The following is a 25,250-nucleotide window of genomic DNA, read 5'->3' as shown; positions in this document are numbered from 1 at the left end:
CATCAAATGTTTTTGGGCACTGATTCTTGCTCAGAGTCATTCCATGAGACATGGGTAGGTAGCCTCGCTTGGAGTCCGCCATCTTGAACCTATCAAGCACCTTATTGATATAAGTGCTTTGACTAAGTCCAATCATCTTTTTAGATCTATCTCTGTAAATCTTGATGCCCAATATGTACTGTGCTTCTCCTAGATCTTTCATCGAAAAACATTTCCCAAGCCAAATCTTGACAGAGTTCAACATAGGAATGTCATTTTCGATAAGTAATATGTCGTCGACATATAATACTAGGAAAGCAATTTTGCTCCCACTGACCTTCTTGTATACACAAGATTCGTCTGCGTTCTTGATGAAACCAAAGTCACTGACTGCTTCATCAAAACGTATATTCCAGCTCCTGGATGCCTGCTTCAATCCGTAGATTGACTTCTTTAGCTTGCATACCTTTTTAGCATTCTTTGGATCCTCAAAACCTTAAGGCTGTGTCATAAACACAGTTTCTGTTAAAACGCCGTTTAAGAAAGCAGTTTTGACATCCATCTGCCATATTTCGTAATCGTAATATGCAGCGATTGCTAACATTATCCGAATAGACTTTAGCATTGCAACTGGTGAAAAGGTTTCATCGTAATCCACACCGTGGACTTGCCTGTAACCTTTTGCAACCAATCTAGCTTTGAAAACTTCAAGTTTCCCATCCTTGTCCTTTTTCAGTTTGAAAACCCATTTGCTTCCAATGGCTTGGTAGCCATCTGGCAAATCGACCAAATCCCATACTTGGTTTTCAGACATGGAGTCTAATTCAGATTGCATGGCTTCTTGCCATTGCTTGGAGCTAGGGCTCGTCATAGCTTGTTTGTAAGTCGCAGGTTCATCACTTTCAAGTAATTGAACGTCATAGCTCTCGTTCGTCAAAATACCTAAGTACCTTTCCGGTTGAGATCTATATCTTTGCGATCTACGCGGGGTAACATTTCTAGATTGACCATGATTCTCACCAGATTCTTCTAAAGATCGCTGAGTTTCATCCTGAATGTCATCTTGAGCATTCTCTAGAGTTTGTTGTTCGACTCGAATTTCTTCGAGGTCTACTTTTCTCCCACTTGTCATTTTGGAAATGTGATCTTTCTCCAAAAAGACACCATCTTGAGCAATAAACACCTTGTTCTCAGATGTATTGTAGAAGTAATACCCCTTTGTTTCCTTTGGATAGCCCACAAGGATACATTTGTCAGATTTTGGATGAAGTTTGTCTGAAATTAATCGTTTGACGTATACTTCACATCCCCAAATCTTAAGAAAAGACACATTTGGAGGCTTTCCAAACCATAACTCATATGGAGTCTTTTCGACAGCTTTAGACGGAGCTCTATTTATAGTGAGTGCAGCTGTATTTAGTGCATGTCCCCAAAATTCTAATGGAAGTTTGGCCTGACCCATCATTGACCTGACCATGTCTAGCAAGGTTCTGTTCCTCCGTTCTGACACACCGTTCCATTATGGTGTTCCTGGAGGAGTCAATTCTGATAGAATTCCACATTCTTTCAGATGGTCATCAAATTCATAGCTCAGATATTCACCGCCTCTATCAGACCGCAGTGCCTTAATCTTCTTGCCTAATTGATTCTCTACTTCACTCTGAAATTCCTTGAATTTGTCAAAGGATTCAGACTTATGCTTCATTAGGTAGACATAACCATATCTACTGAAGTCATCAGTGAAAGTGATAAAGTAGCTGAAACCACCTCTAGCATTTGTACTCATTGGTCCACATACATCTATATGGATTAAACCTAATAGTTCATTTGCTCTTTCTCCAACTTTAGAGAAACGTTGCTTTGTCATTTTGCCAAGTAAACATGATTCGCATTTACTATAATCCTCTAAGTCAAATGGTTCTAGAATTCCTTCCTTTTGAAGTCTTTCTAAGCGTTTCAAGTTTATATGGCCTAATCGACAATGCCACAGATAGGTGAGATCTGAATCATCCTTTTTGGCCTTTTTGGTATTTATGTTATATACTTGTTTGTCGTGATCTAATAAATAAAGTCCATTGACTAATCTAGCAGATCCATAAAACATATCTTTAAAATAAAACGAACAACTATTGTCTTTTATTAAAAAGGAAAATCCCTTAGCATCTAAGCAAGAAACTGAAATGATGTTTTTAGTAAGACTTGGAACATGGAAACATTCTTCCAGTTCCAAAACTAGCCCGGAGGGCAACGACAAATAGTAAGTTCCTACAGCTAATGCAGCAATCCGTGCTCCATTTCCCACTCGTAGGTCGACTTCACCCTTGCTTAACTTTCTACTTCTTCTTAGTCCCTGTGGATTGGAACATAAGTGTGAGCCACAACCTGTATCTAATACCCAAGAAGTTGAATTAGCAAGTATACAGTCTATAACGAAAATACCTGAAGATGGAACGACTGTTCCGTTCTTCTGATCTTCCTTTAGCTTCAAGCAATCTCTCTTCCAATGCCCCTTCTTCTTGCAGTAGAAGCATTTGGATTCAGAAGTGGGTTGACTGACCTTCCTCTTTACAGATTTGGCGCCAGTTTGCTTAGTTGGGCTGGCCTTGTTGCCACCTTTCTTAGCATTCCTCTTCTTTCCAGATTTCTTGAACTTGCCCCCACGCACCATAAGCACATCCTGCTTATCACTTTTGAGCGTCTTTTCAGCGGTCTTCAGCATACCGTGAAGCTCAGTGAGCGTTTTGTCCAGACTATTCATACTGTAGTTCAGTTTGAACTGATCATACCCGCTAAGAAGAGAATGGAGGATGGTGTCTATAGCCATTTCCTGAGAAAATTGCTGATCCAGCCGACTCATATTCTCAATGAGTCCAATCATTTTGAGAACATGTGGACTTACGGGCTCGCCTTTCTTAAGCTTGGTCTCAAGAATTTGCCTATGAGTCTCGAATCTTTCGACTCGAGCCAGATCTTGGAACATGTTCTTCAACTCACTGATGATTGTGAAAGCATCTAAGTTGATGAACGTTTTCTGCAGATCCGCACTCATGGTGGCGAGCATTAGACATTTCACATCCTTGTTGGCATCAATCCAACGATTGAGGGCTGCCTGAGTGACCCCGTCGCCTGCGGCTTCGGGCATCGCCTCTTCTAGGACATACTCCTTTTCTTCCTGCATAAGAACTATTTGCAAGTTCCTTTACCAGTCAAGGAAGTTTTTCCCGTTCAACTTCTCCTTTTCGAGAATTGATCGAATGTTGAATGAATTGTTGTTTGCCATTTTTAAAACTACAATTGAAAAGAATAAACAAATAAATAACCATTCACAGTTTCTCTTAATAAACTTAAATTCTAGCATACATGCATAATTCAATGTTTATTAAGCATTTTATTCAAGTTTATGTGTTCCGGCAGGTGTGAATAAAATGATTCCAAGATCCTAAAATCATTGAAGAACTAAGCACAGTTTGTCGACTTAATCCTAAAACATCTTAGGTAAGCAAAAGCCTTTTGCTAATAGTCTAGAAACTATTCTTGGTTGATAGGTACGTCTAAGAACTTATTAGGTAAACCTATCGATTTTGCCACGACATAAAAGGACTCCTTACTTATATCGTTGAGTTTCACCAAAACTAACATGTACTCACAATTATTTGTGTACCTTGCCCCTTTAGGACCAATAAGTAACACCTCGCTGAGCGAAAACTATTACTAGATTGATGTAAAGGATATCCAAGCAAGTGTATATTTTGGCATGGCACCTTTTAACTCAATTTTTAAGTTTGGAACTTAAGGCTCTTACTATGTTGGTTAGATTTTAAGTGAACTAAAATCCTTAATCATGCAACATAATCAAGCTTTTGATCTCATGCATTTTAATACATATTTAAAACAATAAATAACTTAAAACATGCATAAGATAAATGTGATCTAGTATGGCCCGACTTCATCTTGAAGCTTTGACTTCAAAGTCCGTCTTGAAAATCTCCGTGGGAGGCACCATTTTCTTCAAATAGGATAAGCTATAACTAATTACAACTATTTGATGGTTCGCAGACCATATTTGAATTGAAAAATAACTTTGGTACTTTAGACCAATTACATTCAAATTAATGGTACGCAGACCATATTTTCTATCCTATTTGGGCCATACTAGTCACTTCATAACCTGCAAAACAGTACATATACAATATATACCATTCACCCATTCATTATCATGAATGGCCCACATAGCTGGTTAGTAAAACACATTATGCATCACGTAAACATTTGCAGCAATTAATCAAGGGCACCAATAATCTACCAATTATTCAGTCCTTATTAATTCTAATCAAGTTGTTTTAACCTTAAGGATTTGTAGACCTAATCAAGAGTTTATGACTAAAAGGGCTCCCACTTAAACCAATAAATTCATATGCTTTACTAATTTTAAACATAAAAATGTATTTCTAGTCTAACCGGAAACATACAAATTTAATTAAAATTTAAAGCTCATATAAATTTATAATTGAATCCAAAAAGTTTAATTTAATTTCAGTCGTATTTAAATTAATTCATGATTTTAATTTTAGTAAAATAATTAGAATAAATAAAATTTATTATAATTACAATATTCAAAATTAAAATCCAAGAAAATAATTTAAATTATTAATTTTAAAATTAATTAAAATTACGTAAACTGAAAATTTCAAATTAAAATTTCAAAACGATCTAATCGCAACGCAAACACCCTACGCAACGTACGCCCATGGACCACACGCACATAGCCATCGCTGGCCATGTGCGCGCAGCCCATGCGCTGCGTCGCATCGCTGCTGCTGCTATCCTTCGCAAGGCACCACGCGAGCTTGTGCTCGCTGCGCGCGCCAGCGCTCGATGCACGCGAGCCATCGCTCGCTGCGTTCGCTCGCCGGCGCTCGCTTTATGCGAGCCAGCCCTCGCTGCGCGCGCTTGCCAGCGCTCGCTTTATGCGGGCCAGCGCTCGCTGCGCGAGGCATCGACGCTGGGCGTAGCACTCGTGGCACCCGAGCTTGCGCTCGCTGCGCGCGAGGCTCCGCGCGCTTGCGCGAGGCAGTGCGCGTTGTGGCGCAGCTCGCTTGCTGCCCACACGCGACTGCTGTGCCTTGCATTCGCCCTCGCCCATTCGTCCATTACTCATAGCCCACGATACAAGGCAGGGCTGCTGCCTTGTGCTCGTGCACCATGGCCTTGCTCATTGCATTCGTGCCGCATGGGCGACGAGCTCCCTTGCTTGTCGTCACATGCCCGCACTATACAACACCCCTTAAGGGTAACACGTAGCGTCCATTGCTTTGTGCGTGCAAGTTATATGAATGAATCGCATAAAATTTAAAAAATTTATATTTAAAATTAATGACAAATTAATAAATAATATTAATTTCATAATTTTAGGGCGAAAAATCGAAAATTTATTATTCAATTGATTTCCGATTAACATGGATTCAAGTCTAGGTCATAAAAATTTAAAATTTATCATAAATTTACAATTTTTATGGTGGTTTTTAATCATAGGTATCTAATTAAATTATAATTAATTATGAAAATCAAATCAATTCTAAATTATTCGAATTTCAACAAATTAATCATAATTACAAATTAGGTTGTATAATTAACAAGTCTAGGCATTCAAATTTGTTAAACATATACTGTAGGTCAATCAAAATCTCAATATTTATCAACAAGAATCGCAAATATTCAATTTAACATCTTAAATTTACAAACTTTTGCGTTTGAAAAACTAAAACCTCCGAAAAGTCATAGTTAGGCTTCGAATTTGGGAATTCTGGGTTCGGCAGAAAAATTAATATTTTTGTCAAAATTTTAGAATGCCTTTTACATGCGGAATTGACACAAAAATCACTCGATTTGGATGAGTAACAAAGAAACTGCCGAAAAACTTCGTACGTATAATTAAATAAACGCAATTTGCAATTAATTAAAAATTACGAAAATTAATCACCCCTTTAAATTCTTGCAAATTTGTAATATTTAACCATGTTCATGCAATTTAGATTATGAAAATAATAAGAGGCTCTTGATACCACTGTTAGGTTATGATACATATGACAATTCATAAATCATGCGGAAAAACCATAAAGCCAGGAAAACATATTATTTACACATAATCATTTAGCATAGTTTAGATGCATACTCTTTGTTGCGTGCCTTCCCTCGCTGCGCCCGAACCGAACAAGAACAAGTCTTTAGGACTCCAAGTGTCGTCCCTCCGTAGATAGTCCACAGCACGTCCGGATCCGCCTTAAGATTGACCAACTAGAATCGCCCTTAAGGTACTATTATTTTCGGCACTTTTAGGCAAATGTGTGACTGAATTTTTCTCTCAAAAACTCACTTTGAATACTTGAATAATCTATGTAAATATGTGACCCTAGGCACCTATTTATAGAGTTATGGAAAAGGATTTTGGAATCCTTAAGGATACTAATTTATTTAATTATAACCCTAATAGGACTCTAATTAAATAATCATTATCTAATAGTTTTAGGATTTAATCATATTTCGAATCCCGATTGCTTTAGGATTCCCGCACAAGCATTGCACGAGCATCATACACCCGCGCAAGCCTTGCGGCCCACGCTAGGCGCACAACGCTCGGCCCACTGCGGCTGTGCTCTCGCGCGCGCGCCCCAGGCCTTGGCTGGGCCTGGTCGAGGCTTGGCACGCGATGGTGCGCGTTGGCTCGCTGGGCGATGGCCTGGCTTCGTGCTGGGCCTTCGTCTAGCGGGCCTCGTCCGATGCTAATTCGTACGATACGCTTCCGATTAAATTCCCGATTCCGGAATTCATTTCCGATACGAACAATATTTAATATTTCCGATTCCGGAATCAATTTCCGTTTCGAACAAATATTTAATATTTCCGTTTCCGGAATTATTTTCCGATTCCGATAATATTTCCGATTCTGACAATATTTCTGTTTCCGGCAATATTTCCGATTCCGGCAATATTTCCATTTCCGATAATATTTTCCGATACGTACCATGTTTCCGTTTCCGGCAACATCTACGACTTGGATAATATTTATATTTCCTATACGATCCATATTTCCGTTTCCGGCAATATCATCGTTTCCGGAGTATTCATTTCTTGCCTGTGACGATCTCAGCTCCCACTGAAACCAAGATCCGTCGATTCCGAATATCCATAGATGGACTATTTAATGCCATTAAATACTTGATCCGTTTACGTACTATTTGTGTGACCCTACGGGTTCAGTCAAGAGTAAGCTGTGGATTAATATCATTAATTCCACTTGAACTGAAGCGGCCTCTAGCTAGGCATTCAGCTCACATGATCTCACTGAATTATTAACTTGTTAATTAATACTGAACCGCATTTATTAGACTTAACATTGAATGCATACTTGGACCAAGGGCATTATTTCCTTCATCCTCCTCCTATACACAATCATACAATCATCCAATCAATACAAGAATACAAGAATACAAGGTTCAAAGCTCACCGGTAGTACGAAGCGTACTGGTGGAGCCAGCATCCTCAGGAAGTCGTCATAGCTCCCCTTCCTGTGTACAAAATCCCTCCAAGAGCGGCAAACAGCATCGCCCCTAGCCTCCACATAGAGCCGGGCCAACTCTTCATCCAACGCCAACATGGACCCTGGTGGGTCCTTGGGGATAAGTCTCTCCCCCGAATTGTGCTGCGGGGACACTCTCTCCCCTAGGTACCACATATGGAGGTACACACCTGGAAGCAAAACCCGCCGCCCAGACGGGAAATGGGAACGTGCAGCCGAGGCAGGTATAAGCGCGTTGGCAAAAGGACGTCATACCACCTGCAAAACAGACAACTCAGGCAACAACACAAATACAAATACAAAGAGGGCACAACAGTACAAGAATATTACCTCGTCAGCAGGTAGGACTCTCCAAGCTTTGCGAGAGGCCGCCAGAGGCACACTGCTGCGCACCCCTCCTATCCAAGAGGCAGCATACGGGTAAGCCGCATCTCTAGTACGATCCGGCGCCAAAGTCGGAAAGTGCTCATATATCCAAATCTTTCAAGAAGCAAGCAAAACATCAGTCAAGTTCAAATACAAGCATGCCAGTACAAAGTACAAGGTACAAGAATTCTTAAATACCTCCAGCACACTCCACAGAGCAGCCATGCTCGGGTCACTCCCCACCGCAGTCCGGGAATCCCGCTTCATCTCATACAAAAGGTGGCTATATGCCAAGCCACCCCAGTTATAGCTCGAAACAGCTCTCAAGTCCCTCAGAACGGACAGGAACCGGATGTGCACCCGACTGTTCCTACTCGGGACCATCACTCTGCTCACCAAGGCTAGGAGAAAGAGCCTAACCCTCTGCTCCGCGGATACATCCACACCGCAGATAGCCTCCACGATCACAGTCACAGAAGCAAGGGCATCGTCATCTGACAAGTCAACAACAGGGCCAAGCAAGTCCCTAGCAGCGGCAGAGCGCCACGTCAGCTCTGGATCAAAGGTCACGTTCCTCTCAGAAAAAGGGAGACCCGTGATCATAGCAAAATCAAAGGGGGTAATGGTGATCTCCCCCCATGCCATGTGGAAAGTGTTGGTGGTATCCCACCACCGCTCCAACAAAGCCCACAGTCAGGGCATGATCCCCTTTCTCCTCGATGTGCCTCCCATTGTACGCCAGAAGTTGGCCAGGCCCGTCTGCAACCAAATCTCCATGGCCTCCTCATCAGCACGAAGAGCTTTAAAAGCCCTCTGAACCTCCACCAAGGACCAGAAAGTACGAAACGGCTTTCCATCGGCCTACAGGTGAACGAGTTAACTCCAAACCTATACAAAACAAGATACAAATTCAAAGCACAATACAAGACTCACCATGCCAGCGCGAGGCCGCTGAGACAAGTGCCACTCTGGCCGAAACACCAGGTCAGAAGGGCTCCAACCATTACCACTAAAAGTAGGCGCATCCCGGGGAACCATACCCCCGTTGGGCGCGTTTATTGCAGCCGCTTCATCATCCGAAGCGTCCTCCTCAGCAGCTCGATCTACCGACGATTCGGTGAGCTTCCTCCGAGTGTGACGAGGCATACTAAATCAAGTGGAGTACAAGGTGTCAAAATTCTAAACTGGGGGCTATCCTATACTAGCCTAAACAAAGTCAAAAAATTCAAGACGAATCCCCAGTGGACCTCTAGTTCAAGGTACAAGTTTAAAACCAACGCCTAGGCTACCCATGCCAAAGCAAGTATACAAGTTCAACACCAACGCCTAGGCTACACATGCCAAAGAAGGAATACAAGTTCAAACACCAACGCCTAGGCTATCCATGCCAAAGCAGGTATACAAATTCCACAACAACGCCTAGGCTACCCATGCCGAAGCCGATACAAAAAATATACATTCAAGAAAACTTTCACAAATTCAAAACTACAAGTTTCAACAGTTCAAGTTCAAGTGGCTATCAAACAGTCTTCTACAAGATTCAAAAAGCTTAAGCATACAAGCATCATTTCAAAGTACGAGAAAATCAAAACTATATGCAATCCTAGAGTTATTTCATAAGCAAAAACATGAAAAACTTACATGGATAAGGCAAGAACAAGACCAAGGGAAGGCAATTCGACGTTTGAGAGAGAAAGAGGGCAAGATGTTGCTCCTCAAAATGGCACGGCAAGGGGCACTTATATAGTGCAGCCCGCGCCACACGCAGCCCCAGCGCCCAGCGCTGCCCCCTGCATGCGCGAATCTTCAGCGCGCGATCTCCCGTGCTGATTGCACGTCCTTTGCTGCTACGGTCTTCCGCACCAAGCATCAAACATCGCATCAAGCCATCCATCAAAAATACGGGTATACACCTGTATTTCCAAGTGCAAACAGATGCATATTTCAAGAATACGAAGTCCAAAAAATACAACGACTCAGGCGTTCAACTCCCAACGGACCCAAGCTCCGGGAAAGTCAGTCGAAATTCCAAATTTTAAGGGCCAGCAAAAAGCTCTTATCCCCAGCAAAGCACATCCCCAACAGATTAACTCCGGGTATTCAAAAATTCAAGATTCAAAAAATTCAAGATTCAAAATTTTCGATGCCAAGCTCCGTCCTGAACTGAAGGCGGAAAATACAAGTACAAATCGGAGTCATCACCAACCGCACCGAGGTAGACTTTATCCTTTTTTCTAACACCTGTTTTATGTAGGTACCTGTTAGGTTATGATACATATGACAAAACATAAATCATGCGGAAAACCTTAATGCCAGGAAACATATTATTTACACATAATCATTTAGCATAATTTAGGTGCATACACTTTGTAGCGTGCCCTCCCTAGCTGCGCCCGAATCGAACAAGAACAAGTATTTAGGACTCCAAGTGTCGTCCCTCCGTAGATAGTCCACAGCACGTCCGGTTCCGCCTTAAGCTTGACCAAATAGAATCACCCTTAAGGTTCTAAGAATTTCGGCTAAATAGGTTGCAAGTGTTTGGCTGATTTTTGCTTCAAAATCTTACCTTTGAATACTTCAATGTTGTGTATAAATTTGTGACCCTAGGCCCCTATTTATAGATTTATGGAAAAGGACTTATAATCCTATTAGAATACTTATTTAGTTTAATTAAAATCATGCTAGGACTCTATTAAATAAACTTTATCTATTAGGATTAGAATTTAATCATATGTCGAATCCCGATAGCATTAGGATTCGTATAGCACGCACACGAGCATCGCACGAGCACCGTACACCCGCGCGCAGGCCTTGCGGCCCACGCTGAGCGCACAGCGCCTCGGCCCAGCTCGCTGCCTGTGATCCGCGCGCGCGCCCAAGGCCTTGGTTGGGTCTGGCCTTGCGCTGGGCCTGGTCGAGGCTTGGCGTGTGGTTTGTTGCGTGTGGCTTGCTGGGCGACGGCCTAGCTTCGTGCTGGGCCTTCGTCTAGCAAGCCTCGTCCGATGCTAATTCGTACGATACGCTTTCCGATTAAATTCCCGATTCCGCAATTCATTTCCGATACAAACAATATTTAATATTTCCGATTCCGGAATTAATTTCATTTCGAACAAATATTTAATATTTCCGTTTCCGGAATTATTTTCCGATTTCGATAATATTTCCGGTTCTGACAATATTTCCGTTTCCGGCAATATTTCCGATTCCGGCAATATTTCCATTTCCGATAATATTTTCCGATACGTACAATGTTTCTGTTTCCGGCAACATCTACGACTTGGATAATATTTATATTTCCGATACGTTCCATATTTCCGTTTCCGGCAACATCATCGTTTCCGGAGTATTCATTTCTTGCTTTTGACGATCCTGCCGACTCATATTCTCAATGAGTCCAATCATTTTGAGAACATGTGGACTTACGGGCTCGCCTTTCTTAAGCTTGGTCTCAAGAATTTGCCTATGAGTCTCGAACCTTTCGACTCGAGCCAGATCTTGGAACGTGTTCTTTAACTCAGTGATGATCGTGAAAACATCTGAGTTGATGAACGTTTTCTGCAGATCTGCACCCATGGTTGCAAGCATTAGACATTTTACATCCTTGTTGGCATCAATCCAACGATTGAGGGCTGCCTGAGTGACCCCTTCGCCTGCGGCTTCGGGCATCGCCTCTTCCAGGACATACACCTTTCCTTCCTGCATAAGAACTATTTGCAAGTTCCTTTGCCAGTCAAGGAAGTTTTTCCCGTTCAACTTCTCCTTTTCGAGAATTGATCGAATGTTGAATGAATTGTTGTACTTAAAAAACTTAAATTCTAGCATACATGCATAATTTAAAACTACAATTGAAACTACAATTGAAAAAGAATAAACAAATAAATAATCATTCACAGTTTCTCTTAATAAACTTAAATTCTAGCATACATGCATAATTTAATGTTCATTAAGCATTTTATTCAAGTTATGTGTTCCGGCAGGTGTGAATAAAATGATTCCAAGACCCTAAAACCCATTGAAGAATTAAGCACATTATGTATTTAGACTCAATTCTAAAATCTTTTAGGTAAGCAAAAGCCTTTTGCTAATAGTCTAGAAACTACTCTTGGTTAATAGGTACGTCTAAGAGCTTATTAGGTAAACCTATCAATTTTTCCACGACATAAAAGGACTCCTTACTTATATCGTTGAGTTTCACCAACACTAACATGTACTCACAATTATTTGTGTACCTTACCCCTTTAGGATCAATAAGTAACACCTCGCTGAGCGTAAAACTATTACTAGATTGATATAAAGGTTATCCAAGTAAGTGTTATTTTGGCATGTCACCTTTTAACTCAATTTTTAAGTTTGGAACTTAAGGCTCTTACTATGTTGGTTAGATTTTAAGTAAACTAAAATCCTTAATCATGCAACATAATCAAGCCACAATCTCATCCATATTTAAGACATATTTAAAAGCAATAAATAACTTAAAGCATGCATAAGATAAATGTGATCTAGTATGGCCCGACTTCATCTTGAAGCTTCAACTTCAAAGTCCGTCTTGAAAATGGACTGGAAACTCCGTCTTGAATTTCACAGTGGGAGGCGCCATTTTCTTCAAATAGGATGAGCTATAATTAAACTAATTACAACTATTTGATGGTACGCAGACCATATTTTAATTGAAAAACAAATTTGGTGCATTAGACCAATTACATTCAAATTAATGGTACGCAGACCATATTTTCTATCCTATTTGAGCCATACTAGTCACTTCATAACCTGCAAAACAGTACATATACAATATATACCATTCACCATTAATTATCATGAATGGCCCACATAGCTGGTTAGTAAAACACGTTGTATGCATCACATAAATATTTGCTGCAATTAATCAAGGGCACCAATAATCTACCAATTATTCAGTCCTTATTAATTCTAATCGAGTTGTTTAACCTTAAAGGATTTGTAGACCTAATCAAAAGTTTATGACTAAAAATTGCTTCCACTTAAACCAATAACTTTATATGCTTTACTAATTTTAAACATAAAATTGTATTTCTAGTCTAATCGGAAACATACAAGTTTAATTAAAATTTAAAGCTCATATAAATTATAATAGAATCCATTTATTTAATTTATTTTTCAGTTGAATTAAATAAATTTAAATTAATTCAAGGTTTAATTTTAGTAAAATAATTAGTATAAATTAAAATTTATAATAATTATAATATTCAAAATTAAAATCCAAGAAAACAATTTAAATTATTAATTTTAAAATTAATTATAATTATTTCCGAACTGAAAATTTAAAATTAAAACGAGACGCATCAATAGTTTGCAAGACGAGGCACTTGGGCTTGCGCCCAAGCCCCATCGAGCTACGAGGCCCATTGCCCCGTGCCATTGATCGTTGCCCATGGCTCGCACAGCAACATCGCACACACGCCCCATCGCCACGCACACACGCAGGCTTGAGGGCTACGCTGCGCGCAGCTTGGTGCTGTGTCGTGGCTGCCTACCCTTCGGCAGGCTTGGTGCGTCGTGGCGCAGCGCACTGCTGCCCACACGCATCATGCTTAGCGCTGTGTGCCCACTGCCCTCGCCCATCGCCTAGCATGCACGACTAGGCCTAGAGCCTTGCGTGCCGCATAGCTCGTTGCTCGCTGCATTCGTATCGCACGGGCGACGAGCTCCCTTGCTCGTCGTCGCGTGCCCCCACTATACAACACCCCTTAAGGGTAACACGTAGCTTCCTTTGCTTTGTGCGTGCAACATTTATGAGCGTTTTCATAAAATTTAAAATTTTTAATTTAAAATTAACGACCAATTAATAAATCATATTAATTTCATAATTTTTGGGCGAAAAATCGAAAATTTATTAATCAATTAATTTCCGATTAACATGGATTCTAATCTAGGTTATAAAAATTTAAAATTTAACATAAATTAACAATTTTTATGGTGGATTTTAATCATGGATACCTAATTAAATTATTAATTAATTATGAAAAACAAATCAATTCTAAATTATTCGAATTTCAACAAATTAATCATAATTACAAATTAGGTTGTATAATTAACAAGTCTAGGCATTCAAATTTGTTAAACATATACTGTAGGTTAATCAAAATCTCAATATTTATCAACAAGAATCGCAAATATTCAATTTAACATCTTAAATTTACAAACTTTTGCGTTTGAAAAACTAAAACCTCCGAAAAGTCATAGTTAGGCTTCGAATTTGGGAATTCTGGGTTCGGCAGAAAAATTAATATTTTTGTCAAAATTTTAGAATGCCTTTTACATGCGGAATTGACACAAAAATCACTCGATTTTGATGAGTAACGAAGAAGCTGCCGAAAAACTGCGTACATATAATTAAATAAACGCAATTTGCAATTAATTAACAATTACGAAAATTAATCACCACTTTTAATTCTTTGCAAATTTGTAAAATTTAACCATGTCATGCAATTTAGATTATGAAAATAATAAGAGGCTCGTGATACCACTGTTAGGTTATGATACATATGACAAAACATAAATCATGCAGAAAACCTTAATGCCAGGAAACATATTATTTACACATAATTATTTAGCATAATTTAGGTGCATACACTTTGTAGCGTGCCCTCCCTAGCTGCGCCCGAACCGAACAAGAACAAGTCTTTAGGACTCCAAGTTTCGTCCCTCCGTAGATAGCCCACAGCACGTCCGGATCCGCCTTAAGCTTGACCAACTAGAATCGCCCTTAAGGTTCTAAGAATTTCGGCTAAATAGGTTGCAAGTGTTTGGCTGATTTTTGCTTCAAAATCTTACCTTTGAATACTTCAATGTTGTGTATAAATTTGTGACCCTAGGCCCCTATTTATAGAGTTATGGAAAAGGACTTATAATCCTATTAGAATACTAATTTAGTTTAATTATAATCCTGCTAGGACTCTATTAAATAAACTTTATCTATTAGGATTAGAAATTAATCATATGTCGAATCCCGATAGCTTTAGGATTCGTATAGCACGCACACGAGCATCGCACGAGCACCGTACACACGCGCGCAGGCCTTGCGGCCCACGCTGAGCGCACAACGCCTCGGCCCAGCTCGCTGCCTGTGATCCGCGCGAGCGCCCAAGGCCTTGGCTGGGCCTGGCCTTGCGCTGGGCCTGGTCGAGGCTTGGCGTGTGGTTTGTTGCGTGTGGCTTGCTGGGCGACGGCCTGGCTTCGTGCTGGGCCTTCGTCTAGCGAGCCTCGTCCGATGCTAATTCGTACGATACACTTTCCGATTAAATTCCCGATTCCGGAATTCATTTCCGATATGAACAATATTTAATATTTCCGATTCCGGAATTAATTTCCGTTTCGAACAAATATTTAATATTTCCGTTTCCGAAATTATTTTCCGATTTCGATAATATTTCCGATTCTGACAATATTTGCGTTTCCGGCAATATTTCCGATTCCGGCAATATTTCCATTACCGATAATATTTTTCGATACGTACCATGTTTCCGTTTCCGGCAACATCTACGACTTGGATAATATTTATATTTCCGATACGTTCCATATTTCCGTTTTCGGCAACATCATCGTTTCCGGAGTATTCATTTCTTGCTTTTGACGATCTCAGCTCCCACTGAAACAAAGATCCGTCGATTCCGAATATCCATAGATGGAGTATTTAATGCCATTAAATACTTAATCCTTTTACATACTATTTGTGTGACCCTACGGGTTCAGTCAAGAGTAAGCTGTGGATTAATATCATTAATTCCACTTGAACTGAAGCATCCTCTAGCTAGGCATTCAGCTCACTTGATCTCACTGAATTATTAACTTCTTTAATTAATAATGAACCGCATTTATTAGACTTATCATTAAATGCATACTTGGACCAAGGGCATTATTTCCTTCAGTACCGGCGTACAAAGAGTGGTCTCGATTGCAGAACATCTTAATCATTCTCCGTCCCTTTCGAAATACTTTGACTTGCGCTTTCCTAACCGAACGCTCAGTCAAAGTGGGGGCTTCTGTAGACACCTAATTTGTGTCTCCCCTTTGGGATGATGACGATACCATTATCCTTATTAGGTGATTGGAATAACTCCAGGCGGAAATCCCAATTGCTAAGAATGCTTCCAAAATTCAAGATCCAAAATCCAACCCCGAGACCGTTCCCCTTTCGGTTCTTGGTACGAAATACAACTTTCCAAATCCAATTTCAAAATCCAAGTACAATCTCATCTAGTAGACTATCCCATTGGTTTTACTAAGCCTTTTCCACTCAAAATCATATAAGGCAAGTCAAATTCGGCCGCCGACCCACAAAACCGAGCATGCCGGGCCCCGTCCCGTAAAAACCGAAATTCAAAATCCGAGAAAGGCTTGTTTTTTGACCCTATATGATGCCTTAACCTCCAAGCAAATACAAAACGCCAAACCTAGTACTATTCGTACAACAGGTACAACACTACAAGACGAAACAAGGACGGAGCCGCGTCCTTACTTTTGCGGCATTCAAGCCACGTCACCAGCGCCTAGCGCTGGTCCAGCGCCCTGCGCTGACGTGTGCTGGCGCCTTGCATCCATTTCCCCTATAAATACCCCTCATTTTCAGCATAATGAGGAGGAGAACAACAATACAACGTCGTAATTTTGACATTACGCCTCAAAATACAACTCCAAAACTCCTCAAAAACACATACAAAATTCCTAAATTCAAAATCAATTGGGAGCTCTTGCCTAAACCTAACTAGGTAAATCCGAATCCCATTCTAATCAACTATGTTGCTTTGATTTCTAAATGATTAGCAAGTTGGTGTTTTTATAATCATTAAAAAACACCACTTGCAACAATCATACATGTTTTCCAAAAATACAAACTTTTTCAAAATACAAAATACAACTTTTCAAGATTCAAGGATGTCCAAGTTGTTTACAATCACCTCTTGGACTAGAATCACCTTCATACAATGGGGTAATCAAAGATGACACCTTTTAACATTTAAAGGTTTAGTCTTTTGAGATTCAAAACTCCATTTTCAATATACAAGTTCAAATTTTCAATTTTCAAGATCCCACCATGTTTAGGGTTGTTCATGGTTATTTCCCTAAACTAGGATCCCTTCATGTTAAAATTTCAAGTTATTTCAAGTTCAAAACTTCAATATTAAAGCTTTCAAGTTCAAGTTTAACATGCAAAATCTAGGATATTTGCGTTGAGCAACCTCTCCCAAGTTGAGATTTTTGGCTTTGAATTCGTGTCGGGCGCACTTATTTTTAAGGAGCCGCTTGGCGTTCGAATCTCATGTGCCCAAGTACAAATTTCAATTATGCACCTTTCAATATTGCAATTTCAATATCGCACCTTTCAATACCGCAATTTCAATATCGCACTTTCAATACCGCAATTTCAATTCCGCACTTTCAATTCCGCATCTTTACTTGCCTAGTCCATTTCTAGGCAATGTGGACCTACTCCCTAGTCCTTTTCTAGGGGGTCTTGTATTTACTAATTCCGCACTTTATTTAGTATTGTGATGTTGCTTTATTTGCTTTATTGCTTTCATCACCGCACATGCTAAATACAACAAAATACAAAGGTTACATCACGCTTAACAAAGATATTTTTGGACAAACCGGCCTTAGGTTCCTTATATCAATCTTTAAAGCAAAGTGACCACCATACAATTAGAGATTCAATTTGCTCTAAATTCAAACCCACATAGTCTAATCTAGGATATATTTTCGAAAAAATGTTGTGCCAACGTACTTGAATATTTCTAAAGCTCGCGGAATAAGCATTTTTGTTCCCGTGCCCGGATCTCACCCATCCGTTTCAAGGATTCAAGGCCTTATCCAAAATAGAGTCACATTCGGTCTTTCCAAACGAGACTTTAAACAATGTTGGGTGGCGACTCCTTCGAGGTACAAAAATTCTACGATTTTCTAAAGAACCGCCCCTCTTGTAGAACGGGAAACAAGTTTTGACACAAAAAAAAAACCCCTACAGGTATATTCGCATTTCAACATATAACACCCTTGATAAATAATTTTCTTCAGGGAAGAGCAAGACCACATATTTAAGTTCTTCAATATTATCTAGTAAATTCTATTATAAATTCTACTTGTTTTAGTAGACGAATAACCTTTTTCTCCGTTGCGGTAATATACATTGGTCACATATCATTTTTATCTTTCTCTTGTTTGTTACCATCTTTGTCCCACTTCTGGTGGGGATATGAGTTATTGAAAGAACCACCTCGTCCTCGGCCTCGAACTCGACCATATTCGTATCCACGCCCACGTCCATGACCACGTGTTCGACCACTTTTGTTGTGTGGTGTTTTCTTTCCCATTATGGGATGTCACATTCGCTTCAGGGAATGAAGCAGGACTAGTTGGACATGATTATTAATTTTTCATCAATAACTCATTATTTTTTCTCACCCACGAGAAGACAAGATATCAATTCAGAATATTTCTTAAAACCTTTTTTTTCGATCTTATGTCTACAGGACAACATTATTTGCACGAAAGGTGGAGTACATATTTTCTTATCTATTTGCATGAGTAATTTCCTCCCCACATAAGTTCAATCAAGAAATTATTCTAAACTTAGTTGAGTTCATTCACTCATAGACTAAAATAAGGTAATCTTAATGAAACCACTCATAACGAGCTTTTGGTAATACTCTCTATCACAATTTTCTGGTGGTCATACTTATCTTTCCTTTAGATATATTACTCCAAAGAATTTGTTGGTTTTTAATATGAGATTTATTGTAATAATTTGGCTCAAACTCATTGGAAAAAAGTACTATTAAAATTTATCTAAGATCATGATACGAATATAAATGCATTATAGCTTTTTTCACAAAAAATGCTAACGAAATTTACGTTTGGCTATGAATAACTTGGTATTTTAGTCTTATGAAAATTGGTAATAAAAGTGACAGACTATTTGCCAACAATCAATATTGGAAATTAATCAAAGAGAGGTTAATCATGATAAACCTAAACAACATAATATGTCATTATCATCCCAAAATACTATTAAAACATAAATTTGCGAGACGAGTCACCTATTATGCGCTTGAAAAGAAATATGACAGATCTACTGCCATGAGTAAGAATATCATCAAAACATATTGAAATTTCCACATTTGACATCAATACATGATAAATTGATAATGTATAATTGCTATAACTCATTAACTCTCATGAAATAAGCAAACCCTTTAAAAATAATAGCAAAGCACCGAATAAAGTTGCGGCACATACAATTTCTAAAGAACCAAAAAATATGATTGAAATCAACCGAAACAACTCCGCACATGTAAACTTAACAAATCCAATATAGTTATCAAAAGGTAACCACAAAAATATATCCTATCGTGCTACAAAAACACATTAATTTCGTATATAGCAAACAAATAAATTACTATGAGACAATAATATGTATTACCGCATACAAGATAGCGTGCAAACAAAAGTTCCCTTGTGTATAAAACAAAGGAAAAGTGCCAGAAACAAAGTAAAAATTTACACTTAGTTAGAATATAGAGTTGACGTACCGATTCTCAAGATCTAATTGCAATTGGCTGACATATTAAAAAAAATTGAGTTTATAATAGCATCGATTTCGGATGTACCTTATTAAAAATTAGCGAGATATGGTTTTGTAACACCCCGACTTCTAAACACCATTAATTAGGTTAATTATCTTTAATTAGCAGCGGAAACCCTAATTTAGTCGGAGCGTCACATGCCGTAATTTCCTCGTGGGAAATACAAGGCGACATAACCTTTTTACATTTACTGACTACTGATGAGTAACAGTAATTATACTTCACTTCGATTAATTCTTTAATATTTACATCGAAATCTAAATGAAATTTAATAAATATTCCTAAAATTGATTAAATATAAATATTAAAATCCAACTCAATAATTGAAATTTGACTTAGAGTTTAATTTGTTCATCCATTATTACTAGTGATACATGATTATCTTTATTAAGCATCGATCGTGAATTTGATGGTTGCATCCTCACTCTAAGGCAACCCCTGATTTTCTTCGTACCTAAAACAAAAGCAACATCGTGAGCCGAGGCCCAGTAACATACTACCCTAACAGCGTAAACTCATTTCAATTCATTTTATTTACTTTGCAATCAGGGAGAATAGAACATAGTAAAACACTTTCATAAATGCATTATAATAAAACATCATTTATAACTTGAAACTTTAATAGTTCCCATTATCTTTCATAAAACCTTCATTTTACTTGGTAACTGACAAGTTAGCCTTGCGGGACGTCTCCCACCTTGCGATAGTCCTCAAGGAGCACTCTCCCTTGTTGGACATACGCCCGTACCTACATAGTTTCTCTTTTAGCTTGCGGTAACCCTCAAGGAGCACTCTCCCTTGTTGGGTGTCCCGCGGTACGGCGATACGTGCACGACCTAGAAATAGTAACCCCACTAACTGCCATAATCGGTTACACTTTTATTTATCATGTTTCGAATCTTATTCATAACTCATAAACATCATTCTTATAAAATCATTCATAAACATATTTGTAGGGATGTCAGTGGGGCGGGTTTTATAGGAGACCCGCCCCGCATCCGCCCCAAGTAGGCGGGGATGGAGGGAGGTTTGGCGGGTGATGGGGCGGGGATGGGTATAAAAATCATACCCGCCATGGGTGATGGGGCGGGTGTGGATTTTGTGTTGGACCCGCCCCATCCCCGCCCGCCCCGCCCCATCCCCACCCGCCCCGGTTGATACTCGTCAACCCTATCCTAATATCATTCCCTACGTGAATTGAAAAATTTAAAGAACATAAAAATGTTGAACATTATTTTTTATGCGTTTGAATTGGTTTGTAGTATGTGATATTATGAATTAAGGCAAGATTCTTCATTTTATGTGTTTGAATTTTTTTGGTTATGGAAGTTACTCTTTTCCATAATGTTGGCGAAATAAGAAAAACAAGGTGGGTATTGACGCGGATATGGGGGCGGGGATGAGAGGGGGATGGATACCCGGTGGTGGGGCGGGGATGGATTTTAGTTTGTACCCGTTGGGGCGGGGATGGGGATGAATTTTGTACCCGCCATGGGTGATGGGGCGGGGATGGGGATGAAAATTTTAGGTGGGGATGGGGATGGAGGGACATACATCCGCATCCGCCCCGCCCCATTGACATCCCTACATATTTGAATATTATCATTCACGAAACACACTTATAAACATATTTCGTATCCCACAATCCAATAAAAACATATTATTATAAATACATTTCATAATCTCGTAAAACACATTTAATAAGGGGATTGTGGATGTTAGCAATAGATGTTACCTCAATCGTAGTTCATACCCGTTTGGTGGACCGTTCTTCCTGTGCTCCGTAAACCGATTGATTACTCTCGTAGTATACGACCAAATTAGTAGCTATACAAATATAAAATTGTAAATACTCATTTTTATAATCTTTCCATATTTTATTAGAAAATCATGATTATTTAACAAAACATTTTACAAAATATTTTAAAATGATGACTTTGGATTATCTAAAATAGTTAGGAAATTGAAATCATTTTTATTTTGTGGTAATACGCGCATAAGCACATACTGAGTACTTACCAAAATTATCATGGGAAATAGTAGGTTGACTTTTATACAACTTTAGTGATTGGCAAATTTTGGGAAGCTGAAAAGACCAAACTTTGGTCTTTACCCAGAGAGTACGAAGCAGAGTAGCACGAGACAAAAGAAGGAGGTGAGTCTCGAGATGGCAACTGGGTATGGCCCACAGAACGACGGTGAGTAGAGGCAGCAGGGCGCCGACGAAAGGGGGCTGCACTGGTGGTTGTTGGCTGGGGCGGAGGTACACCGAGAAGAGAGAGAGAAGGACAAGGGGGCTAAAATGCGATGAAGACCGAGAAGGAAATAGGAGAAAGGCAACAAGGTGATTGACGTGGGTGGTCCTTTGGGTGGTCTTAAATTAATCGGTGTTTCTTGTTGGTGGTTTCCGGTGGTAATTGAAGCCGAGAAAGGAGCGGCTACGATGGTGGTGGTTCAACACCAACACCAACACCGAGGAATAAGGTAAGAAAAGTTCACCGTTTCTAATGGTGGTAACTGGAATAAGATATTGGTTTTGGTTGTGAATTGAATTTGATGAATCACTAAGCTATTTATAGATCTTTAGAGGGATGCAAAAACGTCATCTATGAGCTATTGTTAGTGGTTTTGTCAGGAAACAATTGGCATAGAGAGGAGAAGGAGAATCAGTGGGCAAACCAGTAGAATTAAAGTACAATGGATCTCATGGGTTGTGCGTTGGCTTGAATTGGTGAAGGAGAGTCAAAAGTTTGATTGTCCGGCAAACTCCATGTTTGCCAAGTATGCAGGTACATACGACAAGGAAGAGGAAGAAGAAGACTTTGGTTCTTGTAGTTGTTGACTTGGACTTATAATAAGGGCAAATTTGTAATTTAAAAGCTTTGGGCTATTTTTGGAAACTACTAAAAATAGAAATGTTTAGCTAAAATTATTCTTTATGAAAATAACGTTAACGAAAAATATATAAATTTTCGTTTATAATTTATCGTAAAAACGTTTAATATAACGAAATTTGATTATTCGTAATTAAAACGAAATCAAGCTAATAAACATTTTTAATTTTAATAAATCAAGTTTAAAAATTTCGGGATATTACAGGTTTTGATTTGCAATTATAGACTTGATTAAATTAACAGGGTAGATCTATGGTGCTGATAACGTGTTGTGAAATACAGAGATAAAGGAGGAGAAATTGGGAGAGAATAACTATGTGTTTTATTCCATGAACAACAGGCTATATATACATACAATAGAATTGGGTTTGCTTGAGGAACAATAAACCCTAAGATCTAGAATATTCTGGAAATATACTAGGGTATAATGGGCATCCACATAATATTCATAACAGGAATCTCGTTTTTTTTAGAAAGAAAATTACTCCCGTAAAAAAAAAAGTAATTATATTATTCACTTATTTTAATTAAATTATTTAAGCTTTTCTCTAAATCTTCCTCCTCAACCTAAAAAACCCTAACGTTGTTTCCATAACTTCCCTCTTCAATCTTCATCAACCAACCTCAGCCCCTTCCCGTTGACCACCGCCGAGCTCTCGCCATCTTCCAGTCGACCGTCGTCGAGCTCACACCATCTTAAGTTTTCCACCATGAATGCGCAAAGAGATCACGATGAAATCATGGGTTCAGGTAATTAAACTATTGTTTTCAATTTTTCCTTAATTTTGTTAAAATTTGATTTAATTTGATTACGATGCTTGCAAAATTAGAGAAATTGGCTGAAATTTGAATGATGATATTGTGTAATTTAAGCTCGAAATTTTACTGAAGAAGAGAGGACAGAGTATAAGGAGATTATGTGGGACGACAAGGAGCTTTGATACCTTGTACGGTTCGACTTTGCCCTCACGATCTATTCGTCAATAATATTTGCAGTGATCTTGATTGTCTTTAGTTGCCTTGTTGTTGATCCAAGGATATTAGTTTGCCTTGTTGTTACTACAGTAGTACAGTTACAGTTTTATAGACTGTTAGTACAGAATACAAATGTACAATACTCTATTGTTCTTGAACGCTATGAACGTAGATGAGTCAAGCACTACAGTTTGAGCTGAACTTGTTCATTTGCCGAGCTTGAGATTTTTGTTTGTGTTTTATATTCTTAAAAAGTGAGTCTTGACCTAGCTTGTTCTTTAGGGATGGTTCAGACGATTTTCGTGCTCCATATGCCATAAAAATTTTAGGAAAAGAGGTGACACGTGATGAAATGAGAATACTGTGTGCTTTGCAATATGTTATAGGTGTGTATTTGTCTTTTAATTTTAGATGGTGCATCAGTTGGTGTATATTGGTTCATTGCAGTTGGTTGATAAGATAGCTAGGCTCAGCTTGAAGTTGTTTGACATGATGGTGCATTACCATTTTTTAACGTTTTGGCATGGCATACCTGTTGCGTAGTTGAATTTGGATAAATGTGTTTTAGGTTGGTGCTAAATCTCCTTGTTATCAGATGACATTGTGTTAATGATCTTTTGACTTAATTTGATAGATTTGATAATTGAAGAGTAATGCAGATGCAGCTGCTGCAGCCGCTAGTTGTCATACAAAGTCCAACATATTATCATAAAGTAAACATGACTAGTTGTAGAACTAGATCTTCTTGTATTCATTAAATTGTCGTAAATATTGAAAGGCTTAAGAATATGGCAAAGCCTATATTTTATACTTGTATTCATTTGTGAAAGACCTAATTACCTTTTTTTTTTGCATAAATGTACCTTAGACTTTAAGGGTACACCTCCCCCTAAGGTTATTCTAACCATTTTGTGTTGTCTAGAGCCTAGTTATTCAAAATCGGAATCGGTTCGGACTGAATTGGGTGTTCGGCCTTCCGAGTTGTTAAACATAGCTAATTTAGTTTTGATTCTTTTGAAGTTTTTTGAATAACTTGATGTCTCTTTAATATCCACATTTGATTGATATGTTTTGTTGGGTACCTTTGTCTACAACCAGAAGTAAATGTCAGAGAACTCTTGTTTGCACCATGTAAGCTCTATTGGAGGTTTCCTTTGCTTCTCTCCCTTGTGCTGGAAGCCTTGAAGTTGAAGGGCTCAACTGTGATAAGTCTGATAACATTTAAAGATAAGAAATATGGAAAAATGTTCCTCAGCTGGTTCACTTAATATCTTGAGTAACTGAGCTTGACAAAGATCATGTTATTGCCTGTTATAAATAATCTTTCAACTTCTGTTTGTTGTGGTCAGTCTTCAGTTGTGAAATCTCTTCATCCATGCAACGGTGCTGATTTTTTTTCCCTCTTAATAACTCTCAATGCTTATTATGATTACTGATTTGCAGATTTAAGTCTTTTGTCTTCTCATTTAAGTAATAAGAAATCTTTTGCTGCTTTCGTACTGGTCGTGCAGTACCATGCTAACTGGCATCGATCCATGCAAGTAAGCCCCATTTTCATAGTCACACCTTCAATCCTGTAATTATTTATGGGATTTCTAGAGTACTTTTCCTTTACACATATGTATCTGATTTCTATGAGACTTAGCTACCATGAGTTGGTGTTCTTGCTGCATTTTGAGTTGCGCGTTGCGCATCAGGGTGTGAACTTGTTTGTTCAATTACAACCTTACAGGTACCTGGCCTGACATGATGTCAGACGATGTTACTGATAGGTGTCAAAACTGGGATAATGTAGGGTGTCTATTCAATGTTTTAAAGAACAAGACATATTGCTAGAAATAG

General features: G+C 38.9%; 2 long non-coding RNA genes across 2 annotated transcripts; one reads left to right on the top strand and one right to left on the bottom strand.

Moving 5' to 3' along the window:
- Positions 1-15,489: 15,489 nt before the first annotated feature.
- On the bottom strand, positions 15,490-21,697 carry LOC130470513 (uncharacterized). The gene is made up of 3 exons (XR_008931006.1): positions 21,559-21,697; positions 21,275-21,366; positions 15,490-19,993 (listed from the first exon to the last, which is right to left on the bottom strand). It is a non-coding gene; the product is annotated as an uncharacterized lncRNA (long non-coding RNA).
- Positions 21,698-22,923: 1,226 nt separating this feature from the next.
- Positions 22,924-24,818, top strand: LOC110799764 (uncharacterized). The gene is made up of 2 exons (XR_002536469.2): positions 22,924-23,183; positions 23,307-24,818. It is a non-coding gene; the product is annotated as an uncharacterized lncRNA (long non-coding RNA).
- Positions 24,819-25,250: the final 432 nt, after the last annotated feature.

Source organism: Spinacia oleracea, chromosome 3 (assembly GCF_020520425.1).
Source record: "Spinacia oleracea cultivar Varoflay chromosome 3, BTI_SOV_V1, whole genome shotgun sequence".
In the NCBI taxonomy this organism is placed as follows: domain Eukaryota; kingdom Viridiplantae; phylum Streptophyta; class Magnoliopsida; order Caryophyllales; family Amaranthaceae; genus Spinacia; species Spinacia oleracea.
The sequence above is the reverse complement of the archived record's forward strand: the minus strand, read 5'-3'. Positions and strand labels throughout refer to the sequence as shown.